Genomic DNA, 12,661 nt, shown 5'->3' with positions numbered 1-12,661 from the left:
TTCTTTGGGACATACTACCCAAAAGCTTAAATTTCTGTATGGTTGGAGGGTCCGTATCACAGACAGGACCATTTAAACATTAAAGAAATCTTATAAATGAAAGTCCACCAAGACTAATGCACAATTTGTTACATTGTCCATATTGAGGAGGCCAGTGGGCAGAAAAAAATCAATGTGTTTTATTTATGTTATACATAGTGTTAGCATGTGATCAGATCTTTGAACTATGCTGTAAATTCTCAAGTGATTCAAAATTAAGAATATTGTAGTCTATAATTTAAGCACAAAATTCCTATCTGTTTCCATTAGCTCTCAAATAATTAACACAAAGACCTTTTAAGTTTATTAACAATCTGTAGGCCTAGGCTAGGCGGGTTCGTAGCTGTTTTAACCATCTATGGCAATTTCTCAGCCACATGGTTCTTTGCCTTCAATCTGAGTCTGCCCCTGGTTTGCTCTGCTCCATGTGTGTCCTCATGGTGACTCCCTTGGCAACCTGTTTATCACGATTTCTCATGGACCCTCTGCCTCATGGTCACATCTTGATTTTCCATGGGGTCTCTCTCTTTTCCCCATGGTCCTTCCTCTCTCCTCCCTAGGACCCTTCCCTGGGATCATATGCCTTTCTATCTCTTCCGCCCAGCCATAGGCTGATCAGTTCCTTATCAACCAGTCATATAATTAAGAAACATTCTTTATACAACATTGGTATAGGAGATAGTTCAATAATCATGACAATGCTAGTGTAATTAGATCTCTGGACACAGGAATCAGAATCTGAATATACAGTGCACAAGACAAACCCCTAGCACTATATCTTGCTTGGGGGACAGCAAAATGGATAAGTGGATAAAGATACTTGCTACCATGTCTGGTGTGAGTTTGAGTCCCAGGACCTGTGTGGTAGAAGGGAGAACCCACTCCCTCAAGTTACTCCTGACCTCAGTACATGTGCCACGGCATGAGAGTACCTCCCCACCACAATAAACAAATTAACAAACATTTCTTAAAAGGATGCCTTATTTTTATGAAAGAATCCTAATGTCTCACCTTAGGATTCAGGTTCACTTCCCAGCACATACATGGACAGCTCACGACTGCCTATAACTCACTTTCTAGGGGATCCAACACCCTCACATGACATACATCCAGGCAAAACACCAATGCACATAAAAATAAATAAGTCCTTTTAAAAGAAAGAGGAAGAGATGAACCAGGTGGGAGTGACAGACCTGTGTTCCCAGCACTCAGGACTGGCTCAGGTAGACTTCAAGTACTAGGCAAACCTGAGCTGTAAGGACCCTGTCTTACAACAAACATAAAGGATAGGGAAGCGCAGTTGGTGAGATGCTGAGCAAGCCTGCCTCCCTGAGTTCCTCAGGCACCCTTTGGCACAGCCTCGCCTCACAACAAAAAAATAAATAAAATGTAAAAAGAAAACCAACTGGAAAAAGAAAAGGCAATTCGCAGTTGCTCTAACTTGTTGGAGCTGACCGAGACTCGTTAGGGAGGCTAACAAAGGGAGGTGAAAGAGTGATGGGAAACACTGGTCTCTGTGGGGTCCCCTTCCCTACCACCCTGCACAGATGCCAGGGTAGAGTGACTGTCCCTAGAGCTAACACTGCCTACTCAGTGTGTCCTCATCAATGGGACTCATTCATGAAGAGGAAACATTGCCCCTCTGAAAGGCACCCCGTATTAGCCAAGCTGCCTGAACCCAAAAGGACCCACTTGGGAAGGACTTGTGCTTGTTTCTAAAACTCTCTCTCCCAGGAGTTTTCTTAATGTTCTACAGTGCTTTCAGTGGCTGTTGGCCCCAAACTTCATTGAACCAAGCAACAAAAGTAGTGGAGCAACCCACTTGGCATTGAGATTAGAGCCAGCAGTATTTAAAAATAACTAGAAGAAACTGTGCTACTAACCAGAGATAGAGCAAACAGGAGTATAGTGTTTAAAGTAGCAAAGCCATAAGGCCTTATGAGGCAGAAGACCGAAGAACAGCAGTTGGCCTACCAAACATTTCCAGTACAGCCGTGATATTTTTCCATTGAACTCATGTCATTTCCCTGCAAGTCAGCATGGCATTATTTATTTATCTTGGTTTGTTTGTTTGTCGATTTTAAATGAGAAACATTTTTATAATACTAACTGAAACCAAGTTCAACAGAAAATATTTCCTGCCAGTTTATAATGCTTGTAGGAGATGGAAGATGCTTCAGTGGCAACATGCTTGAAAACCTGTTTCCAAGTTCCAGTTTCCAAGTTTTACCCATGTGAAAGCCAAACAAAGCAGCGCTGGTGGTGCAGACAGGTGGACCCCAGAGCTTGCTGGCTTGCCTGTCTAGCCAAATCAATACACTTGAGGTTTAGGCTGGAAATTGGTTGAAGAAGACGCCTGTTCCTCAGATCTCAGGTCACCTCTATGTGCCCATATATGAGCATGTATGCTTTGCTCACTCTCTCCCTCCCCACATGCATATAAACTAAATAAATTTTTATTGAATGCTTATTCTTGTCAGGCTTCATTTCAGGCCCTGGGGTACAGCATTGAACATATAGTTTGTTAGCTCATGGAGTTTTCGTTCCAATGGGAGAGATGCAGGTTAGTCAGTAGCTAGAAGGAGAGCATCAGGAAGTACTTCGACATGGTAAGGCAGTGTTGGGGAGGGGGCTCTTCTAAAGAAACCTAGAGGACCTAAGGAAACCAGATAGGCAGGAGTACATGTCCACTTAGGGTTCCAGTAGAAAGGTGAATATACTTGGAGGCCTCAAGCTTGGAGCTTGCTAGTGGTATTTAAAGAGAAGCAAGCTCCATGTGGGCTAGGCCAAAGGGGTCAGGTGGCCAAGGGATGGTCTTCCGTGAGTATGCTAAGGCCGCTGATACTTCTGAGCAGGGGAGTAAAGTGAACAGCCCTTTGCTGACTGGGTAGAGACCAGACTGAGGAGGCAACAGAGTCTGGAGAGGGTTATGATAGTCATCTGTGCAAGAGATTCTGGCTGCCCTGGAGAGGCGAGGGTAGAAGCTGAATACACTCAGAAGGTAGTTTGAAGCAGGAGTCACAGGAGTTGCTTATGAAATGAAGAAGAGTTTAACCTATACTACTAGATGTGAAGTGATAAGTAAGGAGCCAAAAATGGCCATGTGTGGAATCTCATGCCTGTGATCTAGCCCTCTGAACGGGTGAGACAGGAGGATTGCAGTAAGCTTTGAGGTCAGCCTGGGCTACATAGCAAGACAATGTGTCAACAAAAATTTAAAGAGGGGAAGAGCTAAACCACATAAACAGAATGGTCATTTTCAACATAAAATCTAATAACCTAGAATACTCCAATAAAACTAGAATTTTTAGAAGGCAAAGTAATTTTAATATACATTACCAGTAATAAATGCTGCTAAGTTCTACATATTTTATTTCCTTGGGGGAATGGACTTCTCTCTTAAATAGCCTTTTTTTCTTATAGTTCTTTCCAAGCGTGTTGGACTTTTAGCATTTTTCTCATTAAGGTCTAACTGAGTTTTAGACAGCGTTGCTTTTTTTGTGAGATTATTAAAGCTCACACTCCCATTCATCTTCTGACAGTCTTCCTACCAGAGAACTGGAACTGGATAGCATTTGCTAAACTTCCTGGGTAGATGCATTTGAACTGGGAGTTAATAGCAGGCCTTTGGCGCTTAATAGCTTGGAAACTTTCTGTGTTTCCTGCTGGAAAGGCATTTGGCCTGTTTTACGTTTTACTCACTACCTGTTGTGTAGAAAGGAATATTCTTGAATAGTCTGCTGCTTTAGTTTACAGCCCTGGTATATTCAACAACTTACAGAGTCCAGGTCAACCCAAGCAGTTGTGTTGGGTACTTGGCTGTTAGTGGTTTCCTTGATAACCATTGTCTATAACAGGGTTTCAAAGGGAGGATGCTAAAGATTGTAGGTTACTCCACTGCTGCGTGGTTTGCAGTGTAGTTCACTCTATTTAGGTTCTGAATACCTAATTTCTTAGGTAATAGTAGTTCTTAGGTAATAAGGCATCTCTCCCATCTTGAACTCCTCACAGTAAGTTCTTTGCAACCACTGGAGTACCTAAGAATTACTTTCCTCTTCTCATCAGCCCTGACCACTCTTCACACCTTCCTTCTGGAAGCTTCCCATGAGCATTCTGGACTGGTACAGGAGCTCTCCTTGCTCATTAGGAAGTCCTGTGACCTTACTACAGTTAAACTTAAGCCATCACTACTGTCACACAGCAGTTGCCTGGTTGGGTATCCCTGATGTACTGTAAACTTGGAGAAGGTCTGCATTTTTGTTCTGCCTTATATTACCAACATATTTCTGCCAAGCACATATAGACGCCAGATATGCTTAGATGGAGTAAGAAACAACATGCTACAAACTTTCTGCCTCTACAGTTCCCCTCCCTTGTCCTTGGGAGATGATGACATTAGTTCTCTCTGAATGGCTTGTCCACTCTATCAGGACTGCTGTTCTTCAATTAGGTCTCAGTTCATCCTGTAGGGCACTGGGGATTTTATGAAAATATACACAAGCCAGCCAAGCCCGCCAAAGTGACATAAACATCAGTGTGGACGGGTATAGAAATTCAGAACCTGTTATGTAGGGTGAGTGCAAAGTGTATCCGTATATACATAAACTAAATGCATTCTGTTATAACAAAGATTTAACAAGATGTGACATCATACACAGTTCTAAAGATGAATTAACAGGCCCTGCTGTATTCAGTGGTAAGTTGTAGTTTTCCTTTCGCATCTCTCCATCCCTTATTCAATAATATTATGTATGTCCAGAGTATAACAAGACAGAAGAACTGATGTGGGCCCACGGTATGAATCAACCCCTAAGGCCCTTGTTGCCAGACCTAATGACATGAATTTGACCCCAGGAACCCATAGTGAAAACGAATACGGATTCTGACAATTTGCGCTCTGATTTCCACACATGGAAGAACTGGTATATTATGTTTTTTCTGTGTTATTGGTGGTGTCAGACTACTCGACTTACCGTGCACTGGATGAAAGCATGGACTACCAACTACTACAGGGAGCAGAAGAGGTAGTGCCATGGTTAAGAGTACTGGCTGCTCTTGCAGAGGACCAGGGTTTTGTTCTTAGCATCTACACAATGGCTCACAACCACCTGTACCTTCAATTCTAGGAACCCCTTTCTATCCTGCAGGAACCATTCATGCATATGGTACATACACATGCATGCAGGCAAAATACACGTAAAATAAAATAAATAAGTCTTTTTTTAAAAAAATAGACTTTTAGTCTGCGTATTAAGGATGGCCCGTCTCCGGTTACTCTCAATGGACAGCTTAAGCCAAGTCTGCCAAGAAGGAGTCCATCCTGAGTGGAGACAGAAGTTGAAATCCCTTTGGTTAAAGTGGACCATTCAACTCCAGGGGCCATGGTGTTCCTGAGATAGAAGTCCCCCTCCACATCATTTTACCATCAGCGTCTAGCCACTTCTGTTCCTACCATCCCCATTCTAGACCACCATTTCTCACCAGAGCGATCAGGTGATTAAGCCATCAGAATTGGCCGCCTTTTGCCCACTGTTGCCTCTTCTAGATACCTCCATATATCTGCACAGGAGAAGTAGATAACTCTTTAGTAGTCATGACATTCTCTGCACTTATAAAAAAAAATAATTGTAGGGCTACCATTGCTTGAAGTTGACCTCTTAGTGTTTCTGCACATTATTACCCTGTACAGACCCCATGTCAAAAACACCATTTACCCTGTTCACTGCTACATTCACAGTGCTTTGTAGATCTCCCAGTAAACACTTGAGATAGCAAAAGTCAAAATACAGATGCATATTTGGTTGTAAGTGACAGATGCCGCTGATACTCATGTTCATGAGAAGGTAGTAGGTGATGTCTCCGTACTTCAATGAACACTGTAGCTAACGGCATTTATATGTGAATGTGTGCTGGGCCGCAGTTCCGGTGCAGTCTTTGGGATAAGTTAGAAAGAGCTATTTCTCGCAGGCGATCTTTGCATGTCTCTGATCCTGAAGCTGCCTTTTCTACTGTTAAAGGGCCATGTTTTTATACAAAGCTCCTTTCTGTGGTCATCCAGGACGAGTTTAGAAAAAAGGCATAGAACTCTAAGCCATTTCCTGGGAAGCAAGGCATATTCTCATCATGAGTCTCTTTTCTCCAGCCAAAGCCATTGTATGTTACTACTTAGGCATGCTTTCTATGGAAGAGCCGTGTGTAGAGGCCGGGAAGGTAGCCAGTCAGTAAACTACTTGCTTTGCAAGTGTCAGGACTGAATTCAACCCCAAGCACCTGTCTACAAAAGGCAGCTATAGTAGCACACATCGTCCAAGTGCTACACAGGCAAGCCCCTGGTCCGCACTGTCAGCCTGGCCCTCATGGAGAATTCTGGGTCAGAAAGAGACTCTGTCAAAAACACATGGGTGGTGCCTTAGGAACAACCCTCAAGTTGTACATTGGCCTTCACATACAAGCAGACACATGCATGTACTCGAGATCTGTATGCAAGGTAGGATCAAAGTGAGAAATCTCTTGGAGGTGTGATTAAGTCAGTGGAATTCAAGCTGTTTATATTCCTTCCTGTGCTGAGTAGGCCCAGGAAGTAAAGGTACCTGGCAATGGCAGGATGTAAGAGACAAAGATAACACTTGCTGTGGTGAAGTACATATACCAGAGACTTTACTCTGATCTGTTTCAATGAGGCCCTGTGTCCCTTCCTAGCAGTGCCACTTTCCATGTGTGTCTTTATTGAGCACCCACTGTATACTGAACATCTTAGGTCTTGGAGACCCAATGATGAGGTACTGAGGTGGTTCCCAACCTTCCAGGATTCTGTAAAGGTCTGCAAAGAGAACCAGAACATCACAAACTAAAGCCTAAGAGGTACGGTGACAGTAGGTGTAAGGATGGTGAGGGGGACAGTGGGACCAACAGCTACTGGTTCAGTGTAGCTGTTAAGAGCACAGGCTCTGGAATCAGGTTGGGACTGGTTCAGTGTAGCTATTAGAACACAGACTCCGGATGCAGATTGTCTGGCGTCACCCTCTGCTCTTGTTACCTGCAAGCCTTGTGACCTTAGGCTACTGACTTAACCATGCCTATGTGCCTGCCTGCTAAATGGGGCAATAAAGGGTGACTCACAGAATCACTGACTGCGTTAAGGGAGCTTGTGGTGTGTTGGTACCTGGCTCCATAAAGACTGGCTCTCACTGTATCCGCTGTCTCCATGTTTGTCAGCTGAGGGAAAAATGCTACTGCAGTGGTGACCATAGTTGTCCCCCGGCTGACGGACAGGGAGCTCTGGATGACTGAAGAGTCGTGCCCGTGGGGAATGGTGGGAATGAGACAGTGGGAGGTTGTGTGAGTCTTCTTGCAGGTTTGGGTATGACTGAACAACAGCGTGCTGCGCCCAGCCTGCAGGCTATGAGGTGTCATGGCTGAGCTGGCCAATGCACCCTGTGGGTCTCAGTTTTACTTCTTTTCTGCCCTTGCCTTATTAATGTGATTTTTTTTCATCCTTTTCTGTCTTATTTTTTCTGCCTTAACTCCCTTCTGCTGCTAAAGCACATAGATAGACACTTGTGACTTCTAGAGACGATAAAGTGATGGGCCTTTTGCTGAGACAGATGACAGAACCAGGTGCTCTCTCTGTAGGTCTCACTTGCTCCTCCCCTCCTTCCCTTCCTCCTCACTCAAGCAGATGCCAGACTCATTGCTCTACTGGACTCCAGGCCTGCTTTGGGTTTTCATGTCCCCAAGTCAAATCGTTTTCAATTTTTAAGCATAAAGTAACTTTCCCATCTGGCATTAGTGTTTCTGTCTAACATGTTATCATCATGAAAGATTTTGATAATTAATGCTTATAATTAAAATGGAAGGAATGTCTAATTTGGAAATGTTCCAATTTAGTTGAGCGTAGTTTTGTTACAAGCGTGGACTCTGGAGGCAGACCTTGCCGACCTCTGGAGGCCGTAAGCAAGGCTTGCAGTCTGGCTGTGCTTCAGCTGCCCCATTACACACTTCCCAGCTGCCGTGAGGATCAGTGGAGGTAAAAAGAACAAGGGCAGGTCCTGTGGGCACCTAGACAGCGCGGATTTCTGCTGAGACAGGTAGTGATGGGTGGTTTTGAGAAGGAAATAGTGGCTCGTATCTCCATTTTGGCAGCTGGGGAAATGTCTCAGTGGATAAAAGTCTTTGCTGCCCAAGCTTGAAGACCCGAGTTCAAGTTACCAGCACCACGTAAACCTTTAGTGCAGGGACATACATTTGTTACCCTACTGTTGTAAGACAAAAACAGGCAGATCCCAGGGGCTCACTTGCTCGGTAGTTTAGCAAGGGTAACCTTAGTGAGAAACATTATCTCAAAAAAGTCTGTAGGAAGAGTTGGAGAGATGGCCCAGGGACTAAAGAGCATTTGCTGCTCCTAAAGAGGACAATGTGATACACATACATAGGTGCAGCCAACGCATTCAGATACGGAAAATAAAAAATAAATAAAGTAGGATGCAGAGAAATCTCTGATCTCAATACACGTATGCATGGGTGTGTGTCATACCTATGTAACGTGCGTATACATACATGTGCCACACATTGATATACATTCTACATCCTCTCTCTCTCTCTCTCTCTCTCTCTCTCTCTCTCTCTCTCTCTTACACACACACATACACACATTCTATGTTCTCTCTCTCCCGCACATGCACACACATAAACACACGTGTTCTATGTGCAACCATTGGCTCTTTGGCCTCTTATTGTGTTTAGCCTGCTGAGAGGTGCAGGTTCAGTTTTGAAAAATTGAGCAGGGGAAGAACTGGACAGATGCAGGTCAGAGGGCACAGAGAAGCAGATGTGAGGTGAGGAAGTGGAAGCTGCAGACATGGACTAAGATGAGTAATAGAACAGATGTGTGCCTTTCTTCTTACAAAGAAAGTAAGCAGGATATGGGGCTAGTCGGTGCTGCTGTGAAGACCATTCCTCTATGTATATAATTATCTCATAACATCACGCTATAAACCTCAGTATCTACAACAAGGTTTATTTAAATGAAGAAATGTAAAGTACCTTTAGGTTTTACATGGAATTCATGTTGAAATAGTATTTTTAACCATTCAGATCTCCTTTGAAGACTTTCACTTGCTTCTCTTTATTTTTTGACGGAAACTTGTATTATATTTCTCTTGGGGCTCGCCGTTGACGATAAGGCAAAATGTTGCTATTTACATGCTCAGGTGACTGCATTAGAAAGCCTGGCACATCCCTCCTAGTGTCCTTCAAGTCAGGCTTAATCTGAGCAGAAGGGGGTTGTGGGACCAGAACAAGAGTGACAACCGAGGAGGCTTTTGCTCACTCGGAGAGTTTGGATGAAAACACTACCATTTATAGTCATGCTGGCCTCAGCCTTTCAGCCACCCTGAGGCAGATGCGAGGATGCCGTCAATTCAGGAAGTTTAAATATGTAGGCAAAAATTCACTCTCCACTCTAATAGGAGCCAGGAACACGCTTTGTTAATCTGTAACTAAAAGAATAAATACTCAGCATTACATAGTCACTTGGGATGAAGGCAGATCCTTTCCAAATGTGATTCACTTCTGCAATGTCTGTTTAATTCTCTTTCAGATTCACCCCACCATTTAAAACCTGGAGGCATTGGACCACACAAAGCCTTGCTGGTAAGGTCTTCTTCATTCATTATTCAAACAAAGTGGCTATGTGCGGTTGCTTTTCAAATGCTAGTCACATTTTTAGTCAAATGCATCCCTAAAAAAAAAAATTACTGAATATTTATTTACACATTTTTTTCTGTGAATAATGTATGAATTTTCCATGCCTTAAAAAATGGTGAGCTTTTTTGGTTTGGATTGGTTTGATTTTGGTTTTGGTTTGGATTTTTTGTTTTTTGGGTGATTTTGCAAAGAATTGAGAAAGAAGTGGATCTGTGATCCATGCCAGAAGCTATTAAACTAAAACCTGCTGTTTAATGAGACCCTTTCCAGGTCCATACTGATACTCTTCTTATTTCATACACTGTCCAAAACACCAAAATGCTGCTTGGCTGAGGAATTCAGACTTTGCCTTGAAGTATGTTGTAGTGAATATGGGTAGACAGCTACCACACAGTAGGGCTGTACTCTTTTCTTTCTTCCTTTCTTTCTTTCTTCCTTTCTTCCTTTCTTTCTTTCTTTCTTTCTTTTTTGAAACTTTTCCAGTGAGTTTTTATTAGTAATTGCATCTTGACTCGGAGTTCCAGGTCCCCCTTTTCTATCCGTGGAGAAGGCTAAAGAACAATGGAGAGAGGTGGACAGAGCCAGGTCAGATCTTTCCAGGAAATGTGCCTTCTGCTGTGCAGTGGTCATCCCAGGCTGAGACCAAGGGAGCTGGCAAAATGGCTCAGTGGTTAAGGACACTTGCTGTTTTTGCAAAGGATCCAGGTTTGATTCCAGCCCAGAACCAGTGGTAACTCCATTCCCATGGGATGCAATACATTCTTTTGACCCATGATACAGGGCAGAGGAACTTGTACATGCCAGTACCACTCACACTGAGATGTCACCCCCTCTGCAGCCTTCTCGCAGCTGTGGAAGTCCAGGTAGTTCTGCCAACAGTTCCTAGTGTGGTTCTGGTTTGGGAAGCAGCCGTCAAAAGGGGCAGTTTTTCAGTTTTAGATTTTAGTCTTGATGTCTTCGGCCATCCTGACTCCTTAAAGACTGTCCCGGAGCAGAGTTACCTCAGTGTGACCCTTAGCAAAGACACCAGTGTCAAATGGGAAGCAGAATTCTGACTGGAGCCTTACTCACTTTAATTTTGCTCTTTTACAATTCTTCATTATGTGCATGCATGTGTGGAGGTGTGTGCACATAAATTCAGAGGCCAGAGGAGATGGTTGTGAGTCATCATCTGAGGGTTGGTGACTGAGCTGGGTCCTCAGATCAGAGCAGCCATTGCTCTGCCCACCGAGCCAACTCTTCAGCCCCAGGCTGTAGTGAGTGCTGTGTATTCTTTCTCCTCTAACCTTAAGTGACTGACCCGTGTACTGACAGTACCTCAGTGGTAGAAAGTGAAAGGCATCTGAGGATTAATGTGGTATCACTTCCTGGTCTTGCAGCTGTACACTGACTGTGGTGTTAGCTTGTGCTCTATAATAAGCCACCCCAAATTTACTCCTCAAATAGCGGTTGTTTATCTTCAGATTCTGTCTGTGTGTGTCGGAGTGGGGGTTGTTGGCCGCAGCTCAGTTTTGTGATTCTTCTGGTTTGAGCTGAGACTATTCATGAATAACGTCCAGGTGAATGAGGCTTTGTTTTGTTAGTCCCATGGCTGTTGGCTGAAGTGTTGATAATGCCTGCCCCATGGATAGAGTACTGCCACATTAGCTGTCCTTGAGGATGTCCCCTGCTCTGCTTACAAACCATCCCCACCTTCTCCACTCCCCATCACACCAGCCCAGACATCTCTCTTTGGCTTCTCTACCCCTTCCTAAGTGCATCATCCTCTCTTGCTCACTTCTTACTGTTCTCTTTATTCTTTGTGTGTGGTATTTGTGGCCAAGCCTGAGGTAAGCCGTGGCTGTCATTGCATAGGTGCAATTGACCCTGTCTTTTGCTTTTGGTCCCCCCCCCCAGACCTGTAGACAGCCAATTAGGCTAGCCTTGCTGGCCAGCAGGCCCAGAGGTCTGAGTGTCTGCATCTCCAGTATTGAAATTACAAGCACATATACCACGCTGGTGATTTAGGGGACTGAGATGGGATATGGGTCATTAAGCTTGCACAGCTGGCCACCACCTACTGAACCATTTCCCTTGTTCCTAGGCTTTTTTTTGGGGGGAGGGGGGAATAAGGTTAATCCTTCTTAAAATAATTTTTATTGAATATTGGATGTTTACGTTTCAAATGTTATCCCCTTTCCCCTACTCTCATTCTCCCCTCCCCTTGCTTCCAAGAAGGTGCTCCCTCTCCCAACCACCCTCTCTCACCTCAGCTCCCTGGCATTCCCCTACACTGGGAAAACAAGCCTTCACTGGACCAAAGGCCTCTCCTCCCATTGATGCAGACAATGCTATCCTCTGCTACATATGCAACTGGAGCCTTGGGTCTCTCCATGTGTGTGCATTGGTTGGTGTTTTAGTTCCTGGTAGCTCTGAAGGGTTTGGTTGGTTGATAATGTTGTTCTTCCCATGGGGTTGCAGACCCTTTCAGCTCCTTCAATCTTTTCTCTAGCTCCTTCATTGGGGTCCCTGTGTTCAGTCTGATGGTTAGCTGCAAGCATCTGTATCAGCATGGCTCTGGAAGAGCCTCTGAGGAGGCATCCATATCAGGCTCCCACCAGTAAGCACTACATGGCATCAGCAATAGTGCTTGGGTTTGGTGGCTGCATATGGGATGGATCCCCAGGTGAGGAAGTCTCCGTTCCAGATAGCTTCCTTACAAGCCAAGCATGTCCACTTTTTTCACCTGTGCACTCTACCCCTTTGGCGGTGGGGTGCTCTGTTAGCTCTTTGAAAGCATAAATTTCCATATGCCTGCCGTCCTTCTGGCCCAGCAGCACAGGCAGAAAGTATAAGCAGAAAGCAGCGCAACTCTGGGCTCATTCACAGCACCCTGCACCCCTGCTCATGGGAGTCACAGGAGGCACCCCCTGCAAAC

At 44.4% G+C, this 12,661-nt stretch overlaps 1 protein-coding gene across 2 annotated transcripts in view; it reads left to right on the top strand.

Annotated features, from left to right (window-relative positions):
- The window catches only part of GNG12 (G protein subunit gamma 12), a 111,879-nt gene that overhangs the window by 34,351 nt on the left and 64,867 nt on the right, over window positions 1-12,661 (top strand). For both annotated transcript variants that reach the window (XM_080932616.1, XM_080932617.1), the window contains exon 3: window positions 9,638-9,690. The gene's annotated coding sequence lies outside the window, so the exon portion shown is untranslated. The remainder of the gene's footprint in view (window positions 1-9,637; window positions 9,691-12,661) is intronic.

The sequence above is a fragment of the Micromys minutus genome (assembly GCF_963924665.1).
Source record: "Micromys minutus genome assembly, chromosome: 18".
NCBI lineage: Eukaryota > Metazoa > Chordata > Mammalia > Rodentia > Muridae > Micromys > Micromys minutus.
Note: the sequence above shows the minus strand (reverse complement) of the source record. Positions and strands in the feature narration are given on the sequence as shown.